Source organism: Podarcis tiliguerta (assembly GCF_965153285.1).
Source record: "Podarcis tiliguerta genome assembly, chromosome: 18".
NCBI classification, from domain to species: Eukaryota; Metazoa; Chordata; class Lepidosauria; order Squamata; family Lacertidae; genus Podarcis; species Podarcis tiliguerta.
In genome coordinates, this window is record NC_139551.1 from 9,499,056 (window position 1) to 9,517,075 (window position 18,020).

Below are 18,020 nucleotides of genomic sequence, written 5' to 3' on the forward strand. Positions count from 1 at the left end.
AGCTCAGTTGGCTGGAGCATGAGACTCTTAATCTCAGGGTCACGGGTTCGAGTCCCCCGCATTGCAGCGGGTTGGACTTGATGATCTTTGTGTTCCCTCCCGACTCCACAGTGCTATGGTCTCATGTATCAAAGCAAAATAAAGCAGAATTGCACAGCTAGGATGGCTAGTACCCATCTATAGTCCTTTCCTCCGTGAATTGGTCTTTGGTTGGGTGGAGCAGCCCCCCCCCCCCCAATCCGCAAGAGCCCCAGATATCCGGAGGTCACCAGCTCGGGGGAAAGCTGGCCTTGAAAAATCTGCCTTTCTCTCTTCTCCTCCTCCTATTCGTCCCACCCCCCCAAAACCCCCGGCAGCTGTTTCCGTTCCACTTCAGGGGTTTTTCAATGGTTTCTGTGCTAAGCGATGCAATTATTGGGGGGGGGGGGGAATGCGCGCGCGTGTGAAGGGACAGAACCGCAGTGCCGAAGGTTGGCTTTGTTCTCAACACCCAAGACGAATCGCAGAAGGAAAGGAAAGAGGCAAGGTTTGGTTTGGAGAAACGGGGGGGGGGGGGGGAGCGCTCTTTGATCCATGCCTCACGCGGGCAGACCTGCCAACCTCCAGACAGCCCCTTCTGCGGAATCCAACCTTTCCAGCCAACGAGAAGCGTGCAAAGCGCAAAATAGATACCTTAGGGGTGGTTTTGCATCTTTGCTCCTCTCTACCACCCCCCCTATTTTTTTCTAGGTTTCTTGCCCTTCCTATCTCTAGTGACACTTATTCCCATCATAGGGTTGTGGACGCGCCTTCGGCTCCATAGGGCCAAGGTCCCTTCAGCTCCCCCAATGAAATATTTGAGGGGGCCAGGCGCCCCCAAAGTTGATGGGGGCTGCCATTCCAATGATGTACATGCGATCGATTGTGCAGGATGGGGCTTACCTGCCCCCCTCTATATTTTATTCAAGTTGGCGCCCCTGTTTCGGCGCCATTCGCGTTTTGGCGTGTTTCTGCCCCAAGAATAAGCAAGACGATGATTCAGGCACCTGTCCTTTGAAATTCACGCTTCTCCAGATCTTGTGATGCCGTTTCCCCAACCAAAAAAAGAAGGAAGGAAGGATATTCTTGTGTTTATGATTTTTGGACATGGGCATGAATTTGTGCAGATCCCCTTGCACCGTTCCTCAACTGCCTGTCCTCCCCCCCCCCAAAAAAAAACCACCCTGGTTAGATTGCAAGCAGCTAAGATTTGCCTTCTCTCTCTCCCTCACCCCCCCCCCCCCAGTTCCCAGAAACTAGAGGGTGGCGATGTCATTCTTTTATTCCCAAGGACTTCCGTCTGTTGACAGGGTTGCCCTTTTTTTGAATCTGGAACATTTTATCCCCGCCGAGCAGAACGGATGTTCCTTCTTTCAACAGACACGCACACACATACACAAACACGTCTCGTCGCCTTGCCATCAAACGCCCTGTGATATGTTTCCCGACCTTTGGAGACCTTGGCACTGCGGGGCATCGGAAAAGGACTGGTGCCACGTTGGCACGGCGCGCCGTCGCGAGGGGGGCTCCTGTTTTTCTCTCTCCAAAGCGGTCAGTGGCTTGCAAGGGGAGGGAGGGGGGCATCAAAGGGCGTCCCCCCAAAAGCCATTCACCAGGGCTTAAATTTGAGACACCGTCCTTTGTCACAAGGCGCTTGGAAGTGGCTGTAATGTGATCGGCCGTGTGAGCTCGTCCTGGCGCAGCCGTCGGCTCCAACCAACCCACCGTGCCAGGCCACAGGGAGAAAATTAAGAATATAAGAAACAAGGCCAGGTTACCAGATAGGCAGAGTAGGCGCCGACCTATTGGCCCCATGCTTTTCCGGGGCCCTGCGAAAACGCATCAAAGCAATAATGTGTCATAAAATGTACTTATTAGAATTTTTGGCTGGTAGAATAAAAAACGCATTAGGAGATAATTTGCGAGACACCCCCCGCTCCGCAGACTTCGACCGCCCAGGGGCCTTCACAGGGTTTCATGCAGCACTGATAGGAAGAGAATGTTCTTCCAAAAATGAAGTCTCCCAAAAGATGGTTGTTTATGTATGTTGCAACTGCAGCTAGGATTCTCTACGCACAAAAATATGGAAAGAAGCAGAAACGCCCGCTAAAGAAGAATGGATAAGCAAGGTGGTGGGTTTTGCAGAACTGGCACTGTTAACAGCTAACGTACGAGAACCAAGGCTTTGTGGGAGAACGGAAACCCTCTCCGGATAATTCAAAGAAGTGTTGTTATACCATGGACCCGCAAGCAGGATTCGAACTATGAGCAACATAAAGGGAGTAAAGATTACAGAAGCTTTGTTAAGGTTTAAGACACAGAAGACAGGGTTCAGCAAGGGGAGGGAAACAGAAATCTCGGGACGGGGTGGGGGCTCGCAAATCATCTCCTAATACATTTTTTATTTTACCAACCAACAATTTTAATAAACCAATACTCTGCCTATTTGATAGTAGTAGTAGTAGTAATTTTATTATTTGTGGCCCCCACATCTGTTGCCCCAGCCACTCTGGGCGGCTTCTAACATAAAACATAATAACATTACACATTAAAAAGGATTCCCTAGACAGGTCTGCTTTCAGATGTCTTCTAAGTTACTCATTGACATCCGACGGGAGGGCGTTGCACAGGGCGGCACTGGGTCTGCCCCCCTCAAATATTTTATTGGGGTGCAGACAGCAAACAAAGAGACCCCAAACATATTGCAAAGAGTTGCTATCGCTTTGGGGTTTTTTTTGGGTTGACGAGCGAAGGCGCCCGCGGTGTCCTTCCCCGAAATCAAAACGTAAAAACCACCCAGCTTTGGGTGCCTCTGTTTGGGAAGGTGACTGGAGTGTGTTGGGGGGGGGGGGGGACAGCCGCACCAGCAGCTCCGCCCGGTTCTCTCCCCCCGCCCTGCGCCTCTCCCCGTCTTCCAGGAGCGGATTCCCTTCCTCTTCCATCATCTAGGGATCCCCCTCTGCCAGGGAGCTGCGCTGCTCCAATTAAGAGAGAGAGGCGGGCTGGCAGCTTTTGTCCTTCGCTGGCGAAGGGAGCGCCAGCCAGGGCGGTGTCAGGCGGACACCCCCCACCCCAATCCACCCTCCCAGGAGCTATATTGTCTGTGTATTTATAGAAGGGCTCTTTTTGGACCCAGAGGGAGGAGGAGAGAGGTGCAGTTATCCAGGAACCAGGCGCTGAGGCAGGTGCGCCTTAGTCTCTCCTTCCAAAAAGGACGAAGAGAGATGGAGCAGCTAGCCTTTCCTTCTCCTCCTCCGGGTAAGTGCGCGCCTCTATCTCTCTCTCCCCCCCACGGTGGCAGTTGCGCCCTCCCTGCAGGGATGGGGAAGCCTCGGTGTGGCCGCCTGGACGTCCCCGAAAAGTCCAATAGTTCTGGCTTAGCAAACCGGGGAGGTTTGCCGCGGCTCCCTCCAGCTCAGGCGGCGCGTTTCAGGTGGTGCGTCTTTGCGTCTTTGCTTGAAGATGTCCAGGACCGGGTCTCCGGCGCGCAAAAGTGGCGGGGCTCGAGGGTCCGTTTCCTAAGGTTGTAGTCCTCATGGGGTGCCAAGATAAGGCGGTTTAAGGAGGGGGTGGACACCTCGCCCTTTTTAGAGATCTCCAGGACTGAATACTACTACTGCTTCTGCTACTACTACTAATAATAAACATTAAACCTTAAGAAGCTTTCTCATACAGCGCTGACTTCAGATATCTTCTTGTCTCCTTGACATCTGGGGTTATATAGTTACTCATCTCCTTGAACCCTGGAGCGCAAAGGTCTCCCTCCCTCAGGATGTTGCCTGCTCTCCTTCCTTGGAGGTTTCTAAGCAGAGGTTGGCTGGCCATCTGTCACTGAGGCTTCAGTGGAGATTCCTGCATTGCAGGGGGGGCTGGACTAGATGACCCTTGGGTCCCTTCCAACTCCATCATTCTGTGATTCTATGAGCCTTCTGTGTGCATCATGTGTGCTCTGCCACTGAACTGCAGTTCATTTCCCGAGCACAGGGGGGGAAAGGCGCTAGTCCTCATGAATTTGAATACAAGGCTGATTTAAGGAGGGGGCGGGTTGCTGTTTGAAGATCCCCAGGGCTTGTGCATGCGATGTGTGCTCTCTGCCACAGGAGATATGGTGTGGTGTGTGTATCCAAATCACAAATCAGAGGGTCTAGTCCTCATCGATCTGAATATAACGTTTAAGGAGGAAATGGGGCTGTGGCTCAGTGGGTAGAGCCCCTGCTTTGCTTGAAGAAGGCCTCAGGTTCAGTCCCCAGCAGCAGCACTGGAGGAAACCTGCATCTGAAACTGGGCCAGCCAGTGACGACAATAACCGAGACAGACCTGATATTTTCCCAGCTTCCTGTGTTCCTGCCATATTTGTTTTGGAGGAAGCGCCCATGGCTCAGTGGCCTTGGAATTGGAAGGTCCCAAGGAATGTAAGACACAGGCTTGGCCCAAGTCAGACGCATTGGCCTAGCTCCATGTGGCTGGCACTGACCGGCAGCAGCTCTTTCCTGCCTGGAGAGGTGCCACTGGAGAGCAAACCGATGGTCTTCTGCATGCCGAGCAGGTGTCCTGCCACTCAGGCAGGTGGTTCCCTGGAAGGCTTGGGCAAATACCTGGGGAAATATTGTCACCTCTGCCCCAAAGCCCACCCCAACTCCCCTCTCCTTGCCTACCCAAGACCCATATGTTCATTAAACACAGGCACCTCAGCTCTCCAGGCCGTCTCTGTCTCTGCACCAAATTGCTGATATGAATGTGAGAAGCTGCTTTGGGGGCTTGTGAAGTAGGGTGAGGAGAGACAGGTCAGGATGCAGTGCGAAGGAGGAAAAATTCCTGGGGGAGTTAGAATTGGAGGGGGCTGGGCGGCTGTGCCTCTTGCCATTGGACCACTCCCCAGGCCTCCTTTGGTTCAGGAACGTCTGCCAGGTCACACCCCCTTTTAAAGGCAGTTGTGGGGGGGCTGGCCCTGCTGCCTGCGATCTGCCTGCCTCTCCCCCACCTCCCCAAGCTGAATTTTACGCAGCTGTCGATCTGCTTTGGCTCTGCCCTGGACAGAGTTCAGTTGGTTAGAGCGTGGTGCTCACAACGCCAAGGTTGCAGGTTCGATCCCTGCATGGGACAGCTGCAAATTCCTGCGCTGTAGCGGGTTGGACTAGATGACCCTCAGGGTCCCTTCCAACTCTGCAGTGGACCTTCGAGGCCTGGTTCTGTTAGCATGCATCTGTCCTTGGACACGTTTTGCCTTACCAGGATAAGTTCACATGCATTAGAAATGCCTTAACTATTGCAAGATTTTCCTTCTTGCTCTGTAAGGTTAAAGGGTTAGGAGCTTAGATGCAGAAGTTGGTCCATTTTAGCTCTGTTGGGGTATCCAATCACCGCTGTACCAAGTCTTGATTTTCTTCATCTAATAATTACTTGTCCCCCAATACATCTGAGGAGTTCTCTGCCTCTTTTTCCTGTCTGTTTTTCACGGCACCATGTGTAAGATTATCGAAGCCCTCTCTTGCTCAGTCAATACAGCACCTAATTATTTTTTTAAAAAGGAAGCAACAACAGATATTTAAGTTGGGAAACTGCTCTGCGGAGAGGCAAGGCTGCTTCTTGATGTCATTGGCACCCTGGGGGTGCAAGGCTGCCCCATGGCGTCGCAGGCAACCATTCTTGGGCCTCCTGGGTAGCCCCACCCTGACTCACACAGGCGGAAAGAGCTCTCTGCAGAGAGCCCAAGGTCGAGTGAGCGGCTCTTGCTTCTTATAAATTTCTATCTAAACACTTCCCCAAAACACAAGAGTGGGCTGTGCAAGATAGATGTTGCACCAGCCACCCTTAGTGGCAGGAGTTTGGGTGGTCACATTTGGGCAGGGTATAAACAATAAAATCATTATAAATTATTATTATTTCCACGTCACATACATACCCTGCAAAGGCAAATGGAAATCGCCTTCCATGATGTCTTCAGAACCATCAAAAGCATTTTATCGCTCTCTCCCCAAAGCTGTCAGACATCAGTGTGAGTTTTACAGCCCCCTAAACTGATAGGATTAAGGGGGGGGGTCACTCCAAAATGATTGTTTTTAAAGAGAACGTTGATATCAGTTTCTCATTTCCCCCCAGTCTTGCTTCTCCTCATTTTCACATCACTTCGGAACTCACTATTATTATTTAAAAAGTCCCCGTGAAAATTCACCAGCCTTTTAGTGTGAATTTCTCTGTGTAGACAAAAGCATCTTTTCTGAACACATTACCTGGCTGGGGAACGGCGTTGCAAAATTCAGAGTAGTGCAAATTCCCAAGCCGTCAGTGTAAGATTTGGGGCTGTCTTCCGCTGAATTGCAATTACTATGTGAGGTGCCAAGATCATATATAAGACCATCTATTTTGACAATATATATACATCGGCAACGCTAAAGTATTCTGGTGATACGCCATTTAAAGGGATGGACTGGTATCTGAATGCATCGGGGATGGCTAAGTTTCTCTGTAGTCCCCGTGAAACATAGGAAAATAGGAATAGATTTAGGCTGAATCAGACCATTTTTTTTTAATAATTAATTTTTATTCAGTTTCCAATATACATTCCATCCATATTTAACATTCGCCTCTAACATATACATCTTTTAGACTTCCCTCAGCCTATCTGACAATTTTCCATATTATCACTGCTACTCACATTTCTTAAATTTATATTGCACTTTACCAATCTTAATCTTATCATATCTTTCAAGCAACATTTCAATCAATCTTTTTCACAAAGCTTCTTGAAAGCCAACAAGCGTTAGTTGCTCCTCACATACATTTCTGATATACTTTGTAAATTTATTCCAGTCCTCGGTAAATCTCTGGTCGCGTTGGTTCCGAATTTTTCCCGTCAATTTGTCCATCTCTGCATATTCCATCAGTTTCATTCTCCATTCTTCCCTACTCGGCATTTCTTCCTGTTTCCATTTCTGGGCCATCAAAATTCTTGCTGCTGTCACTGCATACCTAAATAATTTCACATCATTCTTTTTAATTTCATTCCCTAATATTCCTAAAAGAAATGCTTCTGGTTTCTTAATAAAAGTATATTTCTACATTTTTTTCATCTCATTATAAATCATTTCCCAGAAACCTTTCACTTTCTTACATTCCCACCACATATGGTAAAATGTTCCCTCTTTTTCCTTACATTTCCAACATTTGTTGCTGAGTTTATACATCTTACCAAGTTTCACTGGTGAATCAGACCATTTTTTGATACATGGACAAACCCACCCAGCCAGACCTACCTAAGGAGATGGAAGCTGGGATGTTCTGCTTGCACCATCATAACATACGTCAACGTTTCCCTTTTCTTAAGGGATATTCCCTTATTCCAAATAGGATTCCTCGCAAGAAAAGGGAAAAGTTGACAGCTATACATGAGAATCATTATTGATTGTTAAATTTGTTTGCTGCCCTTCATCCGTAGGGCAGTTCGTAGATCTGTTGTTGAGTTGTTGTTGTTGCTGTTTAGTCGCTTAGTCGCGTCCGACTCTTTGTGACCCCCTGGACCAGAGCACGCCAGGCCCTCCTGTCTTCCACTGCCTCCAGCAGTTTGGTCAGACTCATGCTGGTCGCTTCGAGAACACTGTCCCACCATCTCGTCCTCTGCCGTCCCCTTCTCCTTGCGCCCTCCATCTTGCCCAGCATCAGGGTCTTTTCCAGGAAGTCTTCTCTTCTCATGAGGTGGCCAAAGTCTTGGAGCCTCAGCTTCAGGATCTGTCCTTCCAGTGAGCACTCAGGGCTGATTTCCTTAGGAATGGATAGGTTGGATCTTCTTGCAGTCCATGGGACTCTCAAGAGTCTCCTGCAGCACCAGAATTCAAAAGCATCCATTCTTCGGCGATCAGCCTTCTTGATGGTCCAGCTCTCACTTCCATACATCACTACTGGGAAAACCTTAGCTTTAACTATAAGGACCTTTGTCGGCAAGGTGATGTCTCTCTGAAGATAAAGTTCCAGTCCTCATTATTCCCAAACAGGGCTTGTTTAAACAGCAGCGTTTCCCTATCCCGAGTCAGATTGTGGGTCTATCTGTTGTTTACCCTGACAGGTAGCTGTGGATTTCTAGGGCTTCAGGCAAGGGGCATAATACTCATAGCTCAGTCGGTAGAGCTCAAAACCCTTAATCTCAGGGCTGTGGGTTCAAGCACGGGTTATGAGTAGGGGTGAAAATTGAGTAGGGGGTGAAAATTAGGGAGATGCTATATACTCCAGCAATTAGTTTCTAACCAGGGTCATCTCAACGCTCTTGGAAACAATGGATAGCTGGCTCGGTAGAGCATGAGATTTTTATTCTCTCTTTTTTTAAGATTGTCTTTCTCATTCTCTCATTTTACGTACATTTTAACAAAGAAAAGCAGATGTATACGAAAACAATCTACATTTTGTTTTTATTATTGCTTGTAAGCCGCTCTGAGCCTGGCCTTGGCTGGGGAGGGCGGGGTATAAATAAATAAATATTATTATTATTTATTTCAGCTTCCCTCCCCTCCTTTCTGCCATTACATATTTTCTATCTTTCCTCCACTGCATATCAAATTTATATCCAAATACTAATATCTCATTATTATTCTTTTTATTTATCTCTAGCTGCGCCAGTTTATGGCACCCCTGCTAACTTTTTAAGTTGTTTAGAGTTGTATCTTCAAATAGTCAATATATTTTCTCCACTCAGTCGTAAAAAAAGGCCTCTCTTCTTGATTTCTTATTCTTCTGGTAAGTTTCGCTATTCCTGCAAAATCCATCAATTTTAATTGCCAATCCTCTTGTGCTGGAGCCGTTTCTTCTTTCCACCTTTCTTATTCTCAAGGCCATTGGTTCGAATCCCACGTTGGGTGAAAGATTCCAGCATTGCAGGGGGTTGGTCTAAATGACCCTCAGGTACCTTCCAACTCTACAAATCCATGATTCTATGGAAGTTAGACTTGGGAGTCCATCTACATTTTCCCACCAATCAATTTTACTAAAGTTGGAAAGAAAACCTACAAAGGTTTATAACAAATATCAATTTTTCAACTGTTCAAACCAAAAGAGGAAAAGGGGAGGAGGAAAGAAGAAGAGGAAATAAAAAGATAATGAACTTCTGATTCTTTGTCTGCTATGTATAGAAAAGTATTCAAACCATCCACTCCAACAATTCCACTTTCTATAAACCAATATTTTCTTCAATCCGCAAGCCCAGGCACCGTACGTTCCTTTTCCTTTTCACACAAGAAGCCTATAAGGAGTTCCCAATCTTTAGTAAACATTTGACATTGATTTTACGGTATAGTGAAGCTTTTAAAGGTGTGATGTGATATGATGTTTGTATATATGTTGGAAGCGGCCCAGAGTGGCGGAGGCAAGCCAGGCAGGTGGGTGGGGTACAAATAATAAAACTATTGCTATTAGTGCTCTGAGAAAACATGCCAACCTTGCCATCTCAGCTAAGTCCGATAATTTTAGCAACCTTCTTGACATCTGCAGTTCTGTGGCCTTCTGCAAACTTGAAAGCCGGAGGTGCTACGTGGGGCAAATCAGTGTTCTCTGGGAGGGTTGTCCCCCCCCACTGGCCCCGATCCTGGTGACATCATTGCACCTCTTCCCTAAAGAGAGGAGGCCGGTGTTGGGCTGGAGAGGCATGCGACATTGCCATGCCTGTGCCACCCTGCCAAAAGAGGGCATTTTGGCACACGTTTTCCCTCTCCAGAGGGTCGATTCCAAAAGATCCCCCCTGATAAACGTCTTTGCCCCTGTGGAGACGCTAGCACCGACACAGCGGCCCACGTCCTGCTGTCCTGTACTCTCTACAAAGACCTGAGGAACGAGATCATCACCCCACTCGTACTGACCATCCCAGGGCGCTCAGCCACTGCCACAATGTCCTTCTTCTATCAGATCAAAATGAGCAGATAACAGCACAGGTTGCTAGGTTCATAGCAGGGGCCATCAGAATAAGGGCCACTAACTGACGGCTGATTCAGGACTTTAAACTGTGCTCCTATACCAAATTTCCTTTTCTGCGCAGTGGCGTAGCGTGGGGAGTGCAGGGGGGCCGGCCACACCGGGCGCAACATCTGGGGGTTAGGGTTAGGGGCGCAAATCCACGGGTTAGGGGGTGCAAATTACTTGCCTTGCCCCGGGTGCTGACAACCCACGCTACGCCACTGTTTCTGCGTATACTGTAATGTTTTACTGCTGCTACGGCCATTGGCGAATGCAAATAAAGTTTTATCTTATCTTGCTTAATCAAATCATGATTGGCAAGGCAAGAACAAATCCCTCTCCATCTAAGGAGAGCGGAAGCATCACCTGCCAGCCCTCTGCTCTCTGCGGGGGCCCAGACTCCCACCACTGCATTTCCGAAGCGTGCCAGCGCTTGCAGCCTTGGCAAGGAGGAATTTTGCCTTGTGGCTTTCCTCCACCACCTCCCTGGCCCCCCTCCATTTCACACAAACACATACTAATCGGGTCACATGTATTTATTTTGGAGAAACGTCTTTGTCGCCCGGCCTCACCAAAGGGCACGGGAACCCTATACCCAAACGCATGCAGCATTTGAGCAAGTCGAGAGAAACGTGATAGTCCTGAGTTTAGGAGCAGCATTCTTCTGCGGGGGGAGTAGGAATTCAAGGCTTGTGATGGCAACGTGCCTTTTGCAAACAGCAGATTTGGAGGGTAAGGCCCTGGGGGGCTGTTTGCCACCTGCTTTTGTGGTCTCTTCGCTCAGGACACGCCTGGGGTCTTGTAGCAGCGAAACGTGAGGTTGCCGAGGTCCAAATTTGCAGGGAAGCTTCTGGGCTGCAGCTCAGCATGCTCACTTTGCATGCAGAAAGCCGAGGTTTTGGTTCCCAGTGCCTCCAGTTTGTGCTGGGAGTGGCCTCTAAGTCTGAAAGTGCAGATGCTCCTCAGCTAGCTGGGCCAGGAAGTCTGGCTGTGGCATAGGCCCATTTCCTGCATTCCCATATATACCATATTTTTCGCTCTATAAGACGCACCAGACCACAAGACGCACCTAGTTTTTGGAGGAGGAAAACAAGAAAAAAAATATTCTGAATCTCAAAAGCCAGAACAGCAAGAGGGATCGCTGCGCAGTGAAAGCAGCAATCCCTCTTGCTGTTCTGGCTTCTGGGATAGCTGCGCAGCCTGCTTTTGCTCCATAAGATGCACATACATTTCCCCTTACTTTTTAGGAGGGAAACAGTGAGTCTTACAGAGCAAAAAATACAGTAGTTCACAACAATGAGGACTAGAAACTTACTCTAGTTTTTTAGGGGAAGGTCAACAGCTCAGGGACGGAGCACCTGCTTTGCACATCGGTTGGGTGGCATCTCCTGCCTGGGACTAGAAAGGACTCCCTTGCCTACAAAACCTGCAGAGAATCGTAGAGTTGGAAGGGACCATGAGGCCATCTAGTCCAACCCCCTGCAATGCAGCTATGTTTTGACCCAATGTGGGTTTCGAACCCACAACCTTGAGTTTAAGAGCTTCACGATCCACGGACTGAGCTATCCAGCTAGGCTTCCAACCACAGTCGACGTAAACAGTGCCGATCTGGGCAGGCACACCCTGAGGCGGCTTCCTGTTTAACAATGAGGACTAGAATGTTGCTTTCTAAGGGAAGAGCTGTAGCCCAGTGGCAGGGCAACTTCTTGCATGCAGAAGGCCTCAGGTTCAATGCCCTCCAGGTAAAACTGTGAATACCCCTTGCCTGCAACCCTGGAGAGATGCTGTTAGTCTGAGTAGGCACTATTGGGCTCAATAGACCCATTAGTCTGACTCAGTTATAAGGTGGGAGTTCCTGGGAGGCTGGCTTGAAAGGATTCAAGGGCCTTTGGGGACGCGAACTCGGAAGAGCATGCGACTCGTAATCTCAGGGACATGGGTTCGAGTGCCACATGGGGGGGGGGACTGCATTGCAGGGAGTTGAACCAGATGACCGTGGGGGTCACTTCCAACTCTAGACTTCTGTGATTCTATGAACTGTACACTATCCTGACGGCCAAAACAGTTGTCACTCAGTATGGAGCAGCAGCCTATGGTCATAAGAGACAGAAAGCACTTTGTATATGCCTCAGAGCTTCCGTTCCATGGCCAGCTTGAGGGGAAAAACCCCAAAACCGAGCGAATGCTTGAAGAAGGAGATTCAAACCTGGCGCTGAATTGAAAAACAGCTACTTGCTGCCCTGCTATATTGAAAGCATAAAGGTAAAGGTAAAGGTACCCCTGACCATTAGGTCCAGTCGTGCCCGACTCTGGGGTTGCGGCGCTCATCTCGCTTTATTGGCCGAGGGAGCCGGCGTACAGCTTCCGGGTCATGTGGCCAGCAGGACTAGTGAAACCAGAGCAGCGCACGGAAACGCTGTTTACCTTCCCACCAGAGTGGTACCTATTTATCTACTTGCACTTTGACGTGCTTTCGAACTGCTAGGTTGGCAGGAGCAGGGACTGAGCAACGGGAGCTCACCCCGTCGGGGGGATTCGAACCGCTGACCTTCTGATCAGCAAGTCCTAGGCTCCGAGGTTTAACCCACAGCGCCACCCGCGTCCCTATATTGAAAGCATACACGGTTTAAAAAAGCATAATAATAATAATAATAATAATAATAGAAATGCATTTGCAAAGAAAAACTTAATGCCGTCTGGGTGTGTTTTCCTAGGGTTGGCGCCCGACAATACGTTCCTCAGAGGGGTTTATTAATAGCACGCTCCTTTGTTTTGGGAATGAATGGCTGGCAGATGGTTTAGATCAGAGCCACGCAGGATTTGGCAGAGGCTCTGGAAAGCTGACGGGGACGGGAACTCCCAGCCGGGACCCACTTCTGGCATTGGGGTGGGGGGGCCGGGCAGCAATCTCTGCCTCCCCCCCCCCAAGAAAGGTGACCTTTGCTTGTGGGTTTATCTGGTGGTGCCAGACGCGGTTGTGCTAAACCCACAAAGGCTATTATTGTTTATTTGGAGCATTTTTACCCTCTGCTTCTTTCATCAAGAAGGACTCCCAGAACGGCAATCACATGCAATCAGTTAGAACAAGGCAGTCCCTGCCCGCATAGGCGTACAATCTAAAACTGATGCCACAAGCAAGGAAAATGGACAGGGAGGGAGGAGGAAAGCATCAAACTCAGGCACCTTTCCCCCCCGCCAATAATTTTTTTATTCGTTTTCAAATTTATAACACGTCAAAACCAAATTAAAATTAATGTAGTGCGATTCGTTCCAAACTGGTTTCTCACTTTCTCAGATGTAGTCCAATTTATTCACCTTTACATGCTGTTTCTTTACAGATTTATCTCCAATTGACAGTTTTGGGGGGGGGGGGTTAAGCAAATTCCTCGTCCTTCGGCCGTCCCTTTACGAACTCCTGCAAATAGATAAAACAAAATCATATCAAATAACATCAAGTGAGGTTATAGTAATTTAAATCTTTCATTCTTCTTCCCAACTTGCGTGCAGTTTCATTTTCTTTCAGTCTCTGTCTGCTCTTAACCTGATGGGTTTTTTTTTTAACATTCTTGCCTCGCTTAGATCCATTAATTTCAATGGGCTTACTCTGCATAAAATGTAGCTGGCCACGATCCGTGATAACTCGTAACACAAACTCCCAAACTCAACCTGTCTTGCTATCCATAGCTGATTCTAATTGTTTTAATTACAGGTTTTTTGTTACTAATTTTGAGCGTTTCTTGCAAACTGCTTTTAGCTGTACTTGCAATCAGGGAGCATGTAAATCTGGTTAAAATTAACGGGAAGGCCAAACTCCCACATAACAACAGAGTTAGTTATAAGTTAGAGAAGTTATAAGTTAGTTATAAGTTAGTTATAAGTTATTTATAAGTTAGAGGCTTGAGAGCAAATTCATTTAAAATATGAGTTGGGCAAAATAAATTTCCTTGCGAAAACATTAATTTTTTAGAAACATTGTAGTCGTGTTTTGTTTTTAAAGGGCATTCACAACCCAAGGCTTTGGTCAGTCACAAGTGCTTTGTCAAACTTCAGCATAAGTATGCCTGGACTGGTCTGCTTATTTAACTTATATGCAGAATTCATCATGCAAAAGGCTGGACTGGATGAATCCCAACCCAGAATTAAGATTGCCAGAAGAAATATCAACAGCCTCAGATATGCAGATGACACAACCTTGATGGCAGAAAGTAAGGAGGAATTAAAGAACCTTTTAATGAGGGTGAAAGAGGAGAGCGCAAAACATGGTCTGAAGCTCAACATCAAAAAAACGAAGGTCATAGCCACTGGTCCCATCACCTCCTGGCAAATAGAAGGGGAAGAAATGGAGGCAGTGAGAGATTTTACTTTCTTGGGCTCCATGATCACTGCAGATGGTGACAGCAGTCATGAAATTAAAAGACGCCTGCTCCTTGGGAGAAAAGCGATGACAAACCTAGACAGCATCTTAAAAAGCAGAGACATCACCTTGAAGACAAAGGTCCGTATAGTTAAAGCTATGGTTTTCCCAGTAGTGATGTATGGAAGTGAGAGCTGGACCATAAAGAAGGCTGATCGCCGAAGAATGGATGCTTTTGAATTCTGGTGCCGGAGGAGACTCTTGAGAGTCCCATGGACTGCAAGAAGATCAAACCTCTCAATTCTGAAGGAAATCAGCCCTGAGTGCTCACTGGAAGGACAGATCCTGAAGCTGAGGCTCCAAGACGTTGGCCACCTCAGGAGAAGAGAAGACTCCCTGGAAAAGACCCTGATGCTGGGAAAGATGGAGGGCACAAGGAGAAGGGGACGACAGAGGACGAGATGGTGGGACAGTGTTCTTGAAGCTACCAGCATGAGTTTGAGCAAACTGCGGGAGGCAGTGGAAGACAGGAGTGCCTGGCGTGCTCTGGTCCAGGGGATCACGAGTCGGACACGACTAAACAACTCAACAACAACAAACAACAACAAAAATGCCAGAACTGGAAACCAAGTATTGCTGATGTATCTATGAAAACCTTTATTACAATGGTAACACCAGATTTCTTTTTTTCCATGTGAGTGCTCCAGGCTGTCACCACCACCATGTTCATATGGACAAAAAATGTGTAAAAATAAGCAATCATACAATCAGCAGCATTCAACCTAATGTGATTTCCACCCCGCCCCCCAACAGCTATACAATGGGGCTGTAACTTTGATTGCTTTTATACATTGTTTGGCTTCATAAGTATGCACTCAGGGATGATCGTGATAACTCATGCATCTAAAAATGTATTTTGTGAACCAGCCCTAAGATTCTTTGCGGTATAGAAGAATGCATTTATGAAGACGTGGAGTAAAAATCCATCCCAAAGGAGGCTTCCAAACTGGGCGCCAGCTAGAGGTTTTGCGCTATAACTCCCAACGGTTCGGGGTTCATTATAAAAGACATGCTTTGCTAGTGTTGGTGGGAGTTAATCGATGGCCCTTGGGGTCCCTTCCAACCTCTATTTTTTAAAAAGGCCATCTGCCAGGGATTCTTTCGCCTCGATTCCTGCATTTGAGGGGGCTGGACTAGATGACCCTGCGGGGTCCCGTCCATCTCTGTGATTCTATAAACGCAGCCTGGAGTCATATGTCTGGCAGGCTCAACAGGAGACTTTGGATGGCGGTACCTCGGCAAACTATTTTTACCAGGGCATTGGCAGAGCCCTCTGGGATCAGATCCCCCAGCCCTTGAGCCCAGCGTCCTGTTCTGGGACGCAGCCAATCAGCTGCTCCAACAGGAAGGCCAAAAAATGACCAGCCTGTCACCTGTCCCATTCCCCCCCCCCTGCCTATTTCAAGGTATGCCGCCCCACGAAACAATCAGGTTCGGTGTCAGAGCACGTCAGCCATAACTCACACAGCGTCAGTTAACTCTCTTTATTCCAAGAAATAAACATAACCCAGGTAAAACCAGGGATGTTCCTAGGGGACCAGATTTACCGGACCATACCAGCCCCCTACCTTGCAGAAATCCACTATGTGGAATACCGCAGACTTTTTACAGCGGCTAGATTAAATGTCCTTGACTCTGCGATATTGTGGGGAAGGTACAGGGGAGTACCATACGCCCAGAGAACCTGTCATTGTGCTATGGGTGTGGTTGAGTCCACCGAACACATTCTCTTGACTTGCCCTTCTTATGCAGAGCTTAGACAAAATTTTATAGCCCCACTTCTGTGTCAATTTAGCTTCCTACCCGGAGAAAACCAGGTTTTACACTTGCTGAATAATGTCACTAGAGCTATGCCTTTCTTGGTGGCCAAATTTCTTTTTCTAGCTTTTAAGCGTCGTAAGACTATAATTGATTGTATTGATATGGGGCTATCTGTTTAGCCCATTTTAGTGTTGGCTAAGTTTTAAAAAATCTTTTTCGATGTTTTAACTGTGTACTGACAAATGTTCCTTTTGCTGACTGACGGTCGAATAAAAAGGTTGATTGATTGACAAAGAAATAAAACAGTTCCTGAGGCCAGGCCTAGTGAGCGCAGCAATTCTTCCTTGTAGATCAGGGGTCAGCAACCTTTTTCAGCTGTGGGCCGGTCCACCACGGTCCCTCAGACCATGTGGTGGGCTGGACTATATTTTGTTTCTAATAATAGTAATAATAATAATAATAATAATAATAATAATAATAATAATAATATATTTATACCCCGCCCATCTGGCTGGGCTTCCCCAGCCACTCTGGGCAGCTTCCAAAAAAATATTAAAATACTGTAATACATCAAACATTAAAAGCTTCCCCAAAGAGGGCTGCCTTCAGATGTCTTCTAAAAGTCTGGTAGTTGTTCTTCTCTTTGACATCTGGTGGGAGGGCGTTCCACTGGGCGGGCGCCACCACCGAGAAGGCCCTCTGCCTGCTTCCCTGTAACTTGGCTTCTCGCAGGGAGGGAACTGCCAGAAGGCCCTCGGAGCTGGACCTCAGCGTCCGGGCAGAATGATGGGGGTGGAGACGCTCCTTCAGGTATACTCGACCGAGGCCGTTTAGGGCTTTAAAGGTCAGCGCCAACACTTTGAATTATGCTCAGAAATGTACTGGGAGCCAATGTAGGTCTTTCAAGACCGGTGTTATATGGTCTCGGTGTTATATGGTTTTTTTATTCATTTTATAACACAAATAAACGCAAACAGAAAAGATAAACAATACGAACATATTCTTGTCATATTCTTATTTTTCTAAACATTGTTAAGTGGGCTTCCCCAAGTCCTACCTATCTGATGTTCATTTTACTTCATCTTTAGCAGTTTACATATATCATAATTTCTAACCATCTTTTTTTTTAATCACACTTAAAATAACTTCACATTTTATCACTTACAAATAATACTATTTTAAAATACCCTATCTTCTACATCTAACCTTACAGCCTATATCCACTTCCAAAGCTATTCTAATGTTTAAATATTAACATATTTTTTCAAATATTCCTTAAACTTCTTCCAATCTTCTTCCACCGTCTCTTCTCTCTGGTCTCGGAGTCTCCCGGTCAGTTTGGCAAGTTCCATATAGTCCACGGACTATATTTTGGAGGGGGGGGGATGAACGAATTCCACAAATAACCCAGAGATGCATTTTAAATAAAAGGACACATTCTACTCATATAAAAACACGCTGATTCCCAGATCGTCTGTGGGCCGGATTTAGAAGGCGTTTGGGCCGGATCCGGCCCCCGGGCCTTAGGTTGCCTACCCGTGTGGTAAATCTTGCCCCAGTGAGGACTGGAGGTCCCTGCTTTCCCACAGCACCTTAATTTTCCTCCTTCCCAAGCAATCTGAGACTTTGCCTCACATCTGCCTTTGCTCCTCACACCTCTTCACACCTCTTCTGGTTCTGGGAGACCAGCAGGGAGGGGAGCTGGTCACAGCAGGAGGGGGAGACCCCCTGGCTTCTTCAGCAGCCTACCTCATCTCTGTCTCTCTTTTTTTAAAAAAAATATTTATTAGAAGTTTAACAATTACAGAAAAAAAAGGAAAAAAACAACAATAAAAAGTTTAACACACAATACATCAAAAAGAAAAAGAAAAAGAAAAAACATCTAAAAAACATC

General features: G+C 47.2%; 1 protein-coding gene across 2 annotated transcripts in view; it reads left to right on the forward strand.

The window, feature by feature from the left end:
• The first annotated feature begins 2,947 nt into the window (after positions 1-2,947).
• Positions 2,948-18,020, forward strand: part of KCNN1 (potassium calcium-activated channel subfamily N member 1) — an 85,951-nt gene continuing 70,878 nt past the window's right edge. For both annotated transcript variants that reach the window (XM_083421669.1, XM_083421671.1), the window contains exon 1: positions 2,948-3,276. The gene's annotated coding sequence lies outside the window, so the exon portion shown is untranslated. The remainder of the gene's footprint in view (positions 3,277-18,020) is intronic.